Source organism: Linepithema humile, chromosome 3 (genome assembly GCF_040581485.1).
Source record: "Linepithema humile isolate Giens D197 chromosome 3, Lhum_UNIL_v1.0, whole genome shotgun sequence".
Taxonomy (NCBI): domain Eukaryota; kingdom Metazoa; phylum Arthropoda; class Insecta; order Hymenoptera; family Formicidae; genus Linepithema; species Linepithema humile.
In genome coordinates, this window is record NC_090130.1 from 6,606,751 (window position 1) to 6,621,291 (window position 14,541).

The 14,541-nt window shown below is 36.9% G+C and overlaps 1 protein-coding gene across 5 annotated transcripts in view; it reads left to right on the top strand.

The window, feature by feature from the left end:
* The window catches only part of LOC105676519 (TWiK family of potassium channels protein 7), a 246,918-nt gene that overhangs the window by 20,195 nt on the left and 212,182 nt on the right, over positions 1 to 14,541 (top strand). The window lies entirely within an intron of this gene.

Consider the following 14,541-nt stretch of genomic DNA (forward strand, 5'->3'; position numbering starts at 1 on the left):
TGATAGTGCAAAAATAATATTTTAAACAGATTTCTGCAAAATTTAATAGTTACTTTACACTTTAAAAGTTGTTTCGAATGTTAAATTTTTTAACTCAGCTCTAGTTTCAATAGACGATAGCTCTCTGATGATTGATGTACATACACGATATGCGTTTTGGCACGCGTAGCATCAGTTACCGCGGTATAATTTAAAGTGAACTCGTAAGTCTGACAGAGTCCACTATTAAAATATAAAGTTGTATATGCCGCGTAAAGCTTCTTATCAGTTAATATAATTAATTAACAAATTAGTAAACAATTAGTTATCGTATATTGTTACTTACCGCGTAATACATTTCTACGAGTTTTGATATATGAAAATTATTACCAATGCTACCCAATGCTTAAATATTTAATTTATTACATGAATTTTAATAACTAAGTTATCACGCAAATAATAATGATAAGCTGATTATTGTGTAACATTTATTATTGAGGTTATTGATCAAGAGTATTAAACAAGAGGCAAAACATTCGAATTATATGACGAAAATTAATGGTGCATGTTTTATGGAATTTATATAACGAAAGTTTGTTATATTTATAACGGAAAGTGCGAGGTATGTGTGTAGGCAGGCACTCGGTTGAATAATTAATTGCGTGATCAAGTTCAGTTCCATATATCCGGCCGGAAAACTGCCGGAATATCCTATTTCGAATAAAGCCGTCGTTCTCGCCGTAGCAATTTTGTCTCAATTCATTCGAGGTTGCCGAGGAGAGTTACTGTGGCTTTTCCTCGGTCGGTGGATCTCCCGGTTGCGTATAGAACGCAAAATAGTTCGCTCCCTCGTTTCCGCTCGGAATACTTTCTGCATAGTTCCGGCGAATTACGTGGGTATGTACCATACTTGGCAGTGCGATTTAAATAGTTCGAAGGGATTTGCCGAGGAAAAATCCGATAAGAGCTTCCTTAGCGTTCCGTTTGACGATTTCGAGCCCCGCAATTCCTACAATTTTGCCTCCGCCATCCATTTCTCTATTTCTTCCTCTTTTAACTGCCGGCACTTCGAATCTCCACACCGGCCAAAGTAAACGGGCTACTTTGTCCGTAATATTTAATGATCTCTTCTTTCCGTGCTCTCTTCGCGTCCGATTCTTGGAAAAGGGTAGCAGAGAGAAATCTTGAATACTAATTTGTTTAAAGTATGGTCGTTAATTGAATCGTTCAATACCGCGTTACGATCGCATGAAAATCTGATTTTCTTGGTGGATTGTCGCGTAAGGAAATGCACAGTCTGTAGTAAATAAATGGAGAAATGAGAAACGCGTATATAAACCAAGGACTCTGATTCTAAAATTAGCGGTGCGCAACTAGATGATTAATCGCATTAGTAAAAAGTTACTAATATTTATATTAAATGAAAATACAAGAATACATTTTAACATCCGCACATGCTTTAATAAATGAAATAGTAATTTCTGAACAAGTACCTTGTTGCATAACGTCCGACATATTCGTTACATGCATTACACTGTACATTATATCGTGGAGATAGACATACAATGTCGCACATCATATAAACAATAGTATTTCCTTTCGGTTGTGCATATATTATTCGTATTATCGATCTGTTTGTTTTACCTAAAAGAGAAAGTTAAACGTGCACATGTCATTGCGATTATTCATCTCGTGCAATAAAGCGCTGGTGAAAGAAGAGGAAGGATTAAATCAAAGTTGAAGTTTTGCGAGGCGTTAACGTTCCACGAAGTAATTAAAAAGTGTGTCTGTAATCAACGCGACAATCGACGCGAGCGATCTTCGAGGCTGCCGCTTTAACGGGAAAATTTTTCCCTCGAGCGATTTTACTGGCAGTTCTGACTTCTCGCGAACTCGACGCCGGCAGGTATTTTTTTCGTGACAGAAAAGCGCTCGAATTGAGCTGGGAATTACGTGGGTCCCAATTAAATTTCTCCATCCGCTTGCTGGTATGATTCGAAATCGATACCGATACCTGGAATGACATCGGCTAATGATGTCGATGGGCTGATTCGATGAGCACGAATCGAAGAAAAAAAAAGTGGAAATAGAGAAGAGAGTTTTTCCGATGCGCTGAATGGAGCCCTTGTGTTTCTTATTAACTCGATGATTTCAATGAGAAATAAATTGTTTTCATTCAACAAAAATTCAGGTTTTTCGGCTTTTCTATAGAAAGGTATAAAAATCTATTTCTATAATTTTTGTAAAAATCTATTGATGTGTCAAAATGTTCTGTTATTCTACATGAAAAGTAATCGGCGTTTGTATCTCTCTCTTTCTCTTTTGATTTATTTAAAAAAAAAGCATCTCGAATTATTTTCATAGCTTGCTGACTTTCGTATCAAGATTATCTGAAATACGTGGTACATCAATGTATGATTGTTTGTAATATACAATCTTCGTATCTCTGTTTCTCGAATGAGTATTTCTCATTAAAGCATGATACAACTCTGTTCGTCGATTCTACTGGTAATTTAACTTCCGACGGTACGCCGGCGACAAAGTTAAATCGAACTCGAATGAAGGCCTTCAAGCGTGTTTCTGCACCAACGACGAGAATAGAGCCTAATCGTCAGTACGAAATCCACCACGTTTCATATGTCATATAGGCTTTACATCGAAGTAATTATTATCAAAAATATATTTTTTTTCTATTTTTTAACGTAGGAAGTTTTTTAATCGATTCTACAGCAATTGCAATTTTTTTTAAAACGAAACTGTATATAACAGAACGAAATATTTTACGTTTAAATAAAAAATATTAATAGTAAATCAAATTTTGGCTTGAAAATCCCTCCGGCATAGTTTGATATACAAATAATTGCCGCGGAAGAAAATTATGCATCATTACGCAACAATGCCTACATGATTAATGTAAAAAGAGCTCTTTGTACATACTTGATTAATCTGCGCGACAAAGGGTCGCTTATCGCATCGATGCCTCATGTAAATGAAGATTGAATTTTCGTTGACCAGCTCTCTATTTTCGATAAATACTTAACCAAGCGTGTCAGTTTCTGTATGTACGTCTATATTGATCTTGTTTGCGATGAAAATCTATTAGATATGAAGATATATACATATGAAATATTGTTTTCATATTGTTTTATATTTATCGTGAATAACATTATTGTTTTTATTTCAACATTATTATTTTAATAATTTTTTCTGAGCGTTTTTTTTTATCGCGTCGAGTTTGTTGCTTTTTTTGCTTGTCTGCGATATTGCTATTTTAATATTAGAAGATACTAAAATAGAACGCGTACAGAGGCCTTGGCACGACGGGTAGATCGTTAATCGGGAGAAAAACTGTTGGCAACGTTTACCTCGTAAATCAGTGTAGCTAATACATGGATTACCATGCCGGTTTGGGTGTTAATACATGATCACTACAATTTGCGACTAATTATAAATTATACCATACGTTTCTACGTATTATCACACGAGACACTGCATCTCTATCTGTAAATACGTCTTTCTGTAGAATGTCTCTTTCCATAGAAAATACATTAGTTTACTTGTAACTGAATGAATTTAAATAGTACAAAAAAGAAACATGATATTAGAGGAAATATATGGAAGTGTGTTAAACGTATTCCAATTTCTCGCAAGTTACACATCTAGTACAGTTTTAAAGACAATTACCTTAGGGTGGTTAACTATCTTAATTAACTTTAACCTTAGCTTAACTGACTCTTTGTTCCTTCCTGAAACTAGACTAGCAAAGAGACAAAGAATCAGTTAAACTACGGCCAAAGTTAATCGACACTAATGAAACTGAGCCTTGAAGGATTAACTAACAGTTTCTTGAAAGTCGATCACAAGTTTCAATCTCCGTAGATGCAATTTTATGCATGTCTCGTGTCTTGACAAGGCACTGCTGCATTGCATGAATTCAGACTTGTGCTTTATTGAACAGAAATTAGTCTGTTCTTCCATGCTGAAGCTAACTTATACTATACAGTCGGATTATTCGGATTATTGTGCAAAATTACATACCGTACTCATAGACCGAGTTTGAGTTAAATCACTCGATATATCATCATGCAACTCGTATTTACGTGTACGTCCACACACGGTACTGGTGTATGACATATCGAGTGACAGTAACTACGATATTAAATTCTGAAGGACGATCTAGGGACGATATTACGAGCGCTCAACTCTGAAAAATGATCACAGAAAAAGAGGATTCTTCTAGTCTGTCAAAGGCAGTATCTTTCCGCAAAATTCTTTGAAATTTTACTCCCCTTGCATGAACTTTAGCGTATAAAAAGGAGAGGAAAAAACGCTTTAATTTTGCACAGCTGGATTTCTAGAATTTTATATATTTTTTACAATTATATGAATACCTATATTACAATAAGCATATATTTTTCGGTAAATTCGTGCTCAATGAGAATGATGTATCGCAGTATGACGTAGATGACGATGATAATAGATGACTTCAAGGGTTTATAAGCTTAGACAGAATAAGATTATCTAAGGTGGATTTAACGAGACTTCGCATATCGCCGAGGCAAATGAACGAACGACGATGGATGAGAGAAACGTTATAAAAGAAAACACGAGAAAATCCTTATCGCCATTTCGACCACTTCCATTCTTTTTCCGCGTCGAATGAGTATCTCTATCCGAAATATTTAAATGCGAACGCTATTCTACTGTCGTATTCTCGGAGACTTTCTGCTTTCCGCAATCTTTTTTTTCTTAGTGGGATTAACCAACGATATTATTCTTCAATTTGGATTAAGTTCTTTCCTTCTAAGTATCGCGGACTTTCTGAGCTCGTCTAGCAGATCGAGAAAAGTGAGTTGAAGAACAAGAAATTTTGCAGACTTTTTCGTAATGCATACGATCGATTTTGCAAATTTAGCACTTTTATTATTATAATTTCCCAATGAAGGGCTTAGAACACTGCTTTGAGATAATATCAATGAGAAAACTACCAGTATAAAGAATATTATTACACAATGTCGTGATATTATATATAATTTACATCTACATATATGTGATAATGGTGTAAATGTTTAATGAGCATTTTTATTAGAGCTTAATAAATTTCATTATGCATTTTTTATAAAGATAAGTTTGATAATTGAGAGATTTTTTTCTGAACAATTTTAAGCATTTGTTTATTTGAACAATTAAAAATTTTAATGATACACGGTGACGGGCTATTTTTTGATTTGAAATTATTCCGCCGCTGAGTTGCAGGATATGATACGATTATAGCTACATTGTCATTCTATGCTATGTCACTCTGTGCCTGTTTACGGAGCTATGAGTGCTAGTGAGATAGTCGAGCAAGTTGGGAACATAGTTTGAAGCCCAACTACGAATTACCACCCTGATTTCGTGCGTAGGTCCGTGGAGTAGCTTTCCATTCCGATGTTTTCGCAGTAAACTGCTTCCTTAGACAACTATTTAAATTTCGTTCAAATTCCGTGAGTTCCTGCGATCGACGTTATTTGATGGAAATTTCTGCGGTATTTTACCCCTTCAGAAAAGTATTTGCTGGGTTATTTGGCACAAGAAAAATACTTTTATTTAAATTCTATTTAAAAAAAAAGTATATAATATTAAATTAAATTTTATCTCGTACGTATAATCCCGTTTTTAAGAATAATTTATTACAAAATATTTATATTAAAATATTTAGTGCATATTTAATGATATAAAATATTATATGTTAAAGAGAGAGATCGGAGAAATTTTTCTATGTATAAATTTTCTCAAGTTATGAAAAAGAAGTAACATAATATGACGATTAGTAAGAGAAATATTTTAATGCATTCGATATTCTTAAGCTACATGTAATTCGCTTTGGCAATATTTTTCATTAAGTAAAATCAAGTCGTACGACAGCCGAGTCTCGCGCATCCGATCGGACAGGGCAGGACGCGACGCATCGACGTAGCCCTTAGATTTATCGAAGAGTCGCTGTAATTGAAAAAGGAGAGTAACAACGATGATTTAACGCCCGTCGCTTTTTACTGCGTATGACCGTTCATTGCTTCGAATCGACTCGAGGGAGCTTTTCGGGAATCGATAGCTCTCTCACCGACTATTCCACGGTTGATTCGACCGCCCCCCATTGTTTCCGGTTTCTGGATCAGAAGTATAGGTGCGAGAGAGCTGTGAAGGACGTTAATCGCCATATACAATACTGTCATTAACAATACGTTATTTTAGAGATTTGTTTTTTGTGCGATAAAGATTAAATAACATTAATGACGCAAAAATAATTTATTTGATTTATTGTTTAAATTTTATTATTATTTAAACAAAAAGAATCTTTTAAATGAAAAGCATATTGTACTCTTTGTAACATGAATACTATTTCTCTTATATTTAATAAGCTAAGCTATTTATTGTTTTATCAATTTTTTATCGCAACAAAAAACATATTATAATTGCATCCTTAATTTTATGACGCAATAGTCTGCTGTGTTTGTTACTTACGGGCATTTTCTTCTCGCTTGATGTTCGCTCACCTCGCCATCCAAATTCCTTTTTCCCTCCTTCCAGACTGCCGGTGCCGATACAGCCCCGCAAGACAGGAAACTCCGGCACGAAGCCGCGCGAATTATCGTGCCGACGATAAATGGCGGCGCGTCTTGCTTTTCTTCGAGCGCGCGCGCCAGTGTATCTCGTAAGTGATTTACATCGTTCTCCAATTTCGGGTCTTTGCAGTAAGTACACTTAGGGGCGTTATTCTATCTCTCTCTCCCGCCACCTCTCGCCTGCAGCCCAGGTTCGTCCCTCCCTCCCTTCCTGCCTCGCGAGGACGGCGAAGCCGGGTGTGATAAGGCCGTAGAGAAGGCGGAATAGCGTTGTGGGTGGAGAATGGGGTTGGGGGATACTCGAGGGTTGTAGGGTGGCGGATCGCTTCTACCGCCGTTGGGTTTCTTGTAAGCCGGTAATCTTCGGTAAGTAACAAAACACGCGGCTGAGCTTAGGGCACGACGCTCCAGGAATTCTCCGGGAAACTCCATGTATATCGGCTCGTCGTAAAGCGTTAGTGCAGCATTTGATGCAATTCGCACACACGAGATTGCGCGATTTTCGTATGTAATAGTTTCGTATGGTGAAGATTATGTCGCTGTCATTTCCGCTACTCTGTATTTATGTAGCTTCATTCGGAGACAGAAATTAAGAAAACGTTTTGTTACTACTTTTTTATTTTCCGTTTCGCTAATATCATTTTTATCTTCCGCTTTTATACGATGGTTTATCACTTTATTGAAATCTATAATTTTTAATTCTATTTTCTGCTCATTGATTGATTTTTTGATTTACTAGAGTTTATTGCAAAACACAGCATACAACAGGTATTTAAATATTTATGTGTTGATCTTTCCTTTTGTATCAGTTTGAATTTTCGCGAGCAAATTGCATTTGGAATTATTCCGCATTGTACAACGAATATGCATACTTGAGCGATTTAAAAATGTTGTATGTAGCAATAACGCAGTGAAAAGGTGCATCCTGTCTTTTGAATGCGACCGAGCGAGTTCTGACATTTCGAAATGAATACGACTTTGGAAGAAGTAGAAAGAAGAGAAGCAGGAAAATAGTGAAATAATCTTCCGGTTGTCGGTATTAAAACCAAATGCAGTTATAACCTCCGAGCCGTCGTATCCTCACTGAACAGACGTAACTGTCGTTGCTTCCTGTCCCGACAACGACGTTGAATATACTCAAACGTGTTTCGGTACGTTCGGGCCTGGAATTTCTCGTCTCTTCCTATCTCCAGTTTATCTCCGCGCCTTTCAGCGACGATGGCAGACGCGAGCGTATCACGCCGTGTGTAATGAGATTACGGCGCGCAGAAATTATTAATCTTCTTCATAAAGTGATTATTTTCTGATGGGAAGGTATTTCTCTAGCATTGCATTATGTTGGATATTACGTTATATCAGAATTTATTTCGAATATTGTTTCGAATGGAACATAAAACCATTCGACATTTCACGCAGAGGCGTAACGTAAACTGCGTTGATGTATTGTTGGGAATTGCAGACAGAAACGAGTAAGGTTTCTTTATCATTTCATATTTTATGGTAGATTTTAGCACACACATCGGGAGGAGACAAGAACAATTTATCTTTCGCAGCGATATAATTTGCGGTGCGATAAAATGTACGTACAATTTGCATTCATTGTACGTTCCGTGCAGATTCTAACAATAAGATTTTTGTTAAAAAAAAATTACACGCCTTCTTTCTACGCTCAGTTATTTTCAGAGTTTTTTTTTTAATGTCAACACATCGTTTTTTATCATGTTTTTATGTGCTTATGGACGCTCGTAATTAAACTCTAATTGCCGCGCTCGACCGGCATGAGAGACCGGCCTGACGAAAAGTAAAGAAGGACATCTCACACTGCGCCATGATGCGCCATGGCATGTCCACGAATGAATACTCTCTAGTCGAGTGGTCGCAGCTGTGCTTCGCTCGAGATGGGTTCCGAAAGGGCTGTGTAAATGATGATGGTGGAAAGTCAGCACGGTGTTCGCGTTGCTGCGGAAGGTTAATTGTCCTTGTCCCATTCCGATTATACGACACGTCTCGATACGACAGTTTAGTTTGATCGTGCACGAACTGGAAACCAATTAACGTACATGATTGGAGTGGATCGTAAAAGATACTGGCACACAATGACACGTGATACGTAATCTTATGCTGAAAGAACGCTGTGGCAGCAAAATTGTCATTTCGCTGTTATACATTCGAGAAGCAGTCAAACTTGTTATCACAATTCATAATTATTCGATATTTCACATTATCCAACATAATAAAATCTGTATTGGTAAAATAGAAAAGTTTTACTGAATACGAATGTGTACTAAAACTTGCTGTTACAACAAATTTATTTTAATGCGAAAAGAAATCAGTGCCCTGGCAAATGCTTTGCTGCTTTGGTGGCGGAATAAGAATTAATTTAATATTACAGTGAAATAATTTGCAAATTCAGTAATATTATTTTTACCAAAAAAAAAAATTAGTACTCTTAACAGATCTTTTTGCTGTGCATAAAATATTTCGCTGTGCCAGCGAGTTTTTTTCTTCGTATACGTAAACGTCTACCGGATGCATTTTATTTTTCTTTTTTCGGTATTTTTATGCTAGAATTTATGATTTATGTTTGAGTTATATTTGAGTTTACCTTCAGCTGGTTCAATGGTATCAATGGTTTTAGTTATTATTAGTTAGTTATTATTATTATTTATGAAGATCAGTACATTATTCTAAAAATAAACAATTTCCATTTTAATTATTTCGTATATTCACTTTACTTTTATATAACGACGCGTTATTGCTTCTTTCGTATCTTTCGCGTGTAATATCGCAATGCTTCGTATATTCCACTATAAATAGTGTATAATGTCGTAGAGTATTTATACTGTGACGTAGGTGCTGCATACCCGTATGTCGAGCTGGACGGTAGACATAGCAGTAAACGCGACGGATTATCCAGGCCATTGCTTAGTAAATCTAGCAGATCCTGGCAAATCGTGCTCGTTTCCCGAATTCGCTGTGGCAATGGCCGATATTTAAACGGTACGACCGATTTAGTATCACAACAGTATACGGTATAAATAGCGAGTCATTTAACGAGCTAGCTCGTTAATCACATACCTGTTAACCACATTGTGTTAGAGCGTCGTCGGCATCTCCGTAGAAAATGCCCACAGCTCCAATGTGTCCGTCACAAAAATTTCGCTAATCTGTTATCTGGGAATTATTCTGGTCGAGCCATTAATTATTCGTGTGTTTCGTGGTTTTCGACCAAATGTAGAGAATAAATGCATACAAAAGATGTCTACGAAAGGCAGAGACGTGAGGGGTTTTATTCGATAATAATTAAGCGATTTGACAAAATTTAATTCATATCAAATGGTTGAGGATCGGCGAACCTGTATTGCAGTAATCGAAATTCATCATTAATTATATTACGTTCTGAAATGTAATAATGAACTCCCTCGCTATCGGTATGCAATAATAACTATCTGTAAAGGGCTATCTATGAAGGGTGGCGGGACCGACGATGATGAAACACGGATAGGTTCGGGAATATGCATTATTAGTATAGTAATCATTACGGCCTATTGATCGGTCGACGCATATTTCTATCCCCTCCGACCCTTCGTTCTCTTATCCGCGATAACCATTCGCCGGAACTGTCCTAACCCGTGCTGCCCTTCCATGTTCGAGAGGTGTTTGCATGCCGGAATCAATTGCGTTAGAGATTACCGCGTTTGATTCAATTTCGAGTTCTGGCTGAGCTTAATTTATTGTCGTTCCACCTAACGCTCGGACTGTTTGGCCATGGACTTGCCCTCGTCTAGTTATACGCGTGCATCTACGTTTATGCACGCGTCTACGAATGCGCGTGAGAACATGGCCGATTGTTTAATCACGAAATAGCGCTAATCTTTGAACACGCGACAGATGCCGGCAAATATCTATTAAATTTTGTGATGCTATGGGTGGAAAATTTCATATCAAAAGGATCTTATATTATGTCAGAATTTTCAGAAAATTTATAATAATGTTAACGAGAAGGTTCAGTAATGATAAGTAAATAAGCTATGAATGAAAGAATGAAATACACAAACGGAAATGAGATGTGTTGTTTGAGAATGCATTGTACCTTTTTTATACGAGCGTATGACAAAGAAAAATGTGGAGATGATACCGTATTTATACATATGTCTCCATTATACGAGTGTTTCAAATCAAGTCGCTTTATGATCCGTATCTAGACTAGCCAGCTAAGATAGCCAGCTGCGATAATATTGTGTTTTTTGTTTTTCAAACGTGGTCTTTGAATTGTGTTTACGTTTGAAAATTTCAACTTGCGTGTTTTAGCTCGATTTATAGCGCATCGAATGGAAATTACACGATTACAACCGTATCCCATCATTTCACTAGCAAATATTTGATTACTGCATTTACCACTCAAATCTACAATATTGCTCCATTTTAAACACAGTTTTAATATTTTGTTATAGAAAGTAATATTGTTATTATTTTTATTTGTCTGATATTTTGAAATGATAAAAACAATTTATTGCGAAATTGTTTTATTTAGTTGCATTTGTCAAAGAAATTTCAATTAATTTCATGCTGCTGATTCGAAAAAATTAACTTTGTTTTTTACTTTTTATTTTTTTACATAAAAAACACGTGAGAGATCTCACCTAAAAATAAACGTGGCAAATTGCATTATCGGCGCGCGACTCGATGCAACGATAAGTGATGCTTTAATTAAACATTAAATCATGGGGCGCACATTTTCTGAAAGTAATGCAAAGCGCGCCGGTGATATACACGACAAGGTGTAACTGTAAGTGTGCCGCTCCATTTAGTACCGATGGAAACCGGAAGTTCTTCCTGCATAGCGCTGGAATTGCGCGGGTCGAGGGTTGACGCGGAGTCCCAGCAATTAACACGAACGTTTAATTAAGCATCCCCCTGGCTAGACGCACGTAGACGCTGTTATTCTCACATACCTGAAGCCGAGATATATCGTTACTACTAACAATTACTCCAACGTGGCTGCATGAATAGAAGATTGTCTTTGAGACGTTCGAATTAATAGAGCAGCTCTACTTGTTTCTGTTACTTGTTCTTTTGCTAATTACACGGCTATAAATTAAACTTTTTGCCAACTGCCATAATTAACAGCGGCAAGTGTAACTTTATGATATCTTGTGTACGTCTTGAAATTTGATTACGGATATGCAGAGCGCGAGCGAGACTGATCAACGAGTTAATAATATGCAGCTAACTGACTACAAGTTTAGTCTCGTAGAAACATTACAAGAAATTAGTTCGACATAATTACAATAATGCTATTTATACAAGATAAATTTTTGATTTTTTTATATACGCATTAAAATATTCAACAATACTTGCGTAGACGAGATCGAATTATTCTTGCAATTTTTCGCGCTTGATCGCTAATTTTATCGTATAGTTTTACGCGTAAAAGTTGTTTAGATCTAACGTTGAAATGATATCCTATTACACCCATCTGTTGTTTCGTGAACGGGCAGCGAAATTGCAGTGAAAGGATGCCAAGATAGGTGAAGATAGGTTCGATATAAATTTCTAGTTTTCGATTTGCCTTTCTCATCTTCTTCACGACGAGACGGGATAAATCCACGGGCCATAAATATAAAAGTGAGCTGTTGTAGCGTTGTACAAAGTTACATATTGTTTCATAAGAACGAGATGAGGTCGAGGAGGTGGTGATGAAGGGGAAAGTTGAAGCAAGAAAGTAACGTTCTTCATAGCGTGCCGTGACTACCAAGTATCGTTTTTCTAACCTAAACAGCAATAAGCGAGCAGTAAAGAGTATTTTATGACGATCATGGGAGTGCTTCGGTCTCAGATGTTTGCGAAAGGGAAAATAATAATCGTCTCGAGATAAAATCACGGATTCTATTTTTTCTTTCTTAATGGAATTATTAATTGTTTTTTTGTGCTTTGGTATTGAAATATCGATTATACTGTAATTTTGTAAATGTTTTACAGGTTATTTAATTCTATTGTAATATATGGATTTCGGATATTCGGCTCCGAATTTAAAATTGACTTCGCGAGATTGCAATTTCGCCACCACACGCTTGTGCGCCGTCGTACAACTTATAATATGCATCGATCGTGCTGAATCGTTCGGCGTATTTGCCGAAATAAAATCAGCTTTCAGTCTCGTCGTCGATAATCGCTAATCGCCATTTAAATAAAGATCCGCCCGCGGCAATGTTCGAGTCCGGAGTTAGCTTTCTCTCGGTGCGCCCCTTTTAACGTTAATTGCATATTGTTTTTCCGTAACCAGAAATGGCTGAAATGGCGGTCGCACACTGGTCGTATCAGCTGTGCAATTAAAGTTAAACAACTATAACGAGCTCGGTAGGCCGAGCATTAGATTCGCTCACGAGAAATGTCTCGTAGGGCGGAAAAAGGATAGGCGGATGCAGACCGGAAAAGAAGGAGTGAAACGGGCATCGCCACAGAGAGACCGCCGGAGTTTATAAGTTTTAATTGGCAGACGCGCAATGAGATCTAGTATAGCCTCTCTCGTATAGCATTTACCACCGTCCTTCAAACTCACTGGCACCTTTCGGGTTCTCATTTCTATTTATCCACCGCTGCGATAATAATAATACTTACTCTTTGTTTTAGAAATTAACTCCGGGTTTCTTGCATCCGCCGCAAATATAGTCGCGAGGATTAGGGGGAGGGGGGGGGGGAGGCGATAAGGAATCCTCTACATTCACTTCAATTAACCAGTAATGGATTATCGGCTTATCTTCTTCTCAGTTTACCCCGACGTTACTTACACTGTCGGCGCGCAAGGTGGCGTACCCAAGAACCGCGTCCATCTCTTTCAGAAATTTCACTTTTTGCCAAGAATCGTGTTTCGGCGATCAACTTGACAATGGACTGGAATTTTGCTCGTTTGTACCGGACAATGCGTTCTGAGTACAAACTGTTTCCGGGAATAAAAGAGAACAATTTAATCAAACACTCCAACACAACGTTGCTTTGATAGAGTAGAGCAAAAAAGGTACACACAAAGTGTTGAAGATTATATCTTATACAGAATTATTATAATATATAATATTAATAATATAATATAATTATATATTAATAATATAAATATAATATATAGTTATATTCTTATATAGAAAAAATGTATGCGAATAGATCTTGCGAAGAACTCTTCTTAGCAATGCAAAGCGTTCGAAATGAATCACGATGCTAAAAGTTTAAAAATTGCAATATTAAAATTCAACTAATCTATGTGCTATCATATCGAAAGTGGTATAAAATGATCGTGTAATTGAAATTAATGATATGTGTCATCTCTTTTGATTTCATTGTCATGTAGTTATACCCTCGCGTGACAATCTATTCTATTGGAAGTCTATCGCCCGAGCGATATTGCATGCAATCGATACAATCAAAGTTCCGTCGAAGATCTTGATGTTGGTAGGAGAGAATCCGCGGCAGTACTTTGTTCGATTAAAGCGAGATGCGCTTTGTCCTTGTAGCGAATGATTGTTCGCAGGATCGATACAAATGAGCGCGATTTCATTCCATTGTAGCAGAATCGTTTAGTCCCGGCTATCGTGTGACAAGAAGCGAATCGTGAGACTAAGACAAAATCGATACTTGACGGAACTTTGTTTTCTATTGAAGTTGAAGATTTTGGCATTAGTTGGAATTTAACAACTCGCTTAAGAGTAAGTAAAACTTACTTTATGTGCTTAGTATATTAATGTTGTAAGCCTATTAATTATTCTGTATATTTACTGTCGTTAAGAGGGAAGATTTTATTCGCTTTCTCTCATTATATTTATTCGTATATACGCATTCAACTTATTTGTCTTCATAAAAGTTCCTTAACGTCGTATAATCGTTAAGAATCATGATCCGTAGAGGAAGGTTGGTTGGGTAATGAACGTGCGACAGATGCATAAGTATTATGGTGGAGCTTCGGGGT